Genomic DNA, 2,091 nt, shown 5'->3' on the forward strand with positions numbered 1-2,091 from the left:
GAGAGGGAGGATTTGACTCTAACTTCAGAGGCAACCCTTGACCCTGTACCACTTTGCCTCAGTGGGCAGCTGTTGACAGGAGGTTGGCGGAGGCCAAGATCACAACCTCTAGTCTTGTCTTTGGGGGCAAAGTCACACCGATGCGAAAGGACTGGACTGTTTAAGCCATCCTCCTTCGAGATCTCCTTGGATAACTTTTCTCATTTCGGGGCTCTTCCCCCTGAGCTTCATTTGGCTTCCAATAGCCAAACAAAGCCTGTGGCTTTCCTTCCGGCTACTGGGGTCCACTTTGCTTGAAGACAGTGAGCTGGGAGAGCCTGGGAATTCACATTCCCTCCAGGTGGCTCTTATCCTCGAACTGATGATGTGTGATTCAGAAAGCCCCAACCTCCTTGCCCCTACACAACTCTGAGGTGTAACTGACCTTCCACAGTGCCCCGCATGATCAGATAGAAGCTACCTCTGAGCGATTTTGCCTGAGATCCCACTTCTGCTCGGTTGCCCTTCCTCTCCTTTCCTCGTTCCTCCTCACTCCCTTGGAAACATATCCTTCAAGGGCTTGCACATGAGCCTTGGGTGTCCTGGGAAACCCAGCCTAAAACAGAATGTGTGTAAAGTACTGAGCACAGCCCGGAGCAAACAGTATGTGCTCATTAAATGGCCGCATACTCGTGATCATAGCTTCTCAAGGATGCTCTTCTCCTGCTTACCTCTCGCTTGTCACACTAATTCTTGAATTATGAGACAGAGGTGGGACGAGCAGAAAACTAGATATCAAGGGCCAGTCTTAGATCTCACTCTTGTTTGCTTCTTTTAAGAGCTACTCAGCTCTTACACCGGTCTCTCCTCCCATCATGCAACGACCTTCACATCTGACCTTGAAGCTACCACCTGGTCTAAAAAAACATTTTTTTATAGCTTTGAGAGAAGTTAGAGGACTCAGACCTCTAAGCAACTAGCTTCCAATGCTTTCCCAGCCCTACCTCGTAAAAACAAAAATCAAATATTTATCGAGAATTTAATGTGTAAGTGTGAAATACTCTTGTAGGAAACTAAAAATATCAAGCATTTTTATGGTCTTTGTGATACACCACGGCCTTTTCTAAGCGCTTTAAGTGTATGAATTAATTTAGTCTTCTCGACCTTCTGAAGCAAGTGCTATCATCATGATCACTCCCATTTTTATGGATGGAGAAACAAATACAGAGAAGTTAAGGGACTTGCCCAAGTCCACCCGGGCAGAGGGTGGCGGAGCTGGGATTTGATCCAGAATAGTGTGGCTTAAGAGTCCATGTTCTTAACTATGAGGCTAACCCCTCTCCCTGTAGTGGGATAGATAGGGCAGCCTTATGGGTGAGCAAAAGGAGCAGTTACAGACACATTCCTTGAGGGTCTGCTACGTGCAGAAGTCCAGTTGGTGGAAATAACCCCCCCCATCATGTGTGCACACTCACACACACTCACTCACACTGGCCTTCTACTGGGCCCGAAGTTATCACTCCCCGATAAGCTTCTGGATCTGCATTAGGGCTGCATTACCGGGCAAACCCACACATAACAATTAACACCCAACGATACCACCCGACGTACTCATTTTATCATACTCCCTGGCAATTCTCCAACAAAGCTATGATGCAATTCTTTTCTTGACAGTCTTTTTTACTTTGTTGAAGGTGAAAAGGGTGCTGTGGGCATCTGTGTGTGTTGCGGCACCTCGAAGCTTTCCTCCTACAGAGGAGCTCAGAAAGCCTTTGAAGGACGCACGAGTGAGGGAGAAGAGAAAGATCTACTCAGTGGTTTTCAAACTGTGTTCTGAGGAACCCTGGGGTTCCCTGGAGGAACTGCAAGGTCAAGCAGCAGGGGATCAAGAGAAAGGCCCCGCAAGAGCAATAGCGAAGGCGGGTCTTTCTCACCACCCTCTCCTGCCTCCAGGCGCCTCATTCGCCCACTTCCCATTTCAACCAGAAAGTTCTGCCTCTGTGTTTTTCATCTTTGAATGAGCCTACTGCTGAAACAGAGCTATGATGCAATTCTTTTCAACGGGAGGCTAGAGGACTACCTTCTCCGTGCCCCTGCTGTCTCAGCCAGAGG

This window comes from Pteropus vampyrus, unplaced genomic scaffold (genome assembly GCF_000151845.1).
Source record: "Pteropus vampyrus isolate Shadow unplaced genomic scaffold, Pvam_2.0 Scaffold233, whole genome shotgun sequence".
In the NCBI taxonomy this organism is placed as follows: Eukaryota; Metazoa; Chordata; class Mammalia; order Chiroptera; family Pteropodidae; genus Pteropus; species Pteropus vampyrus.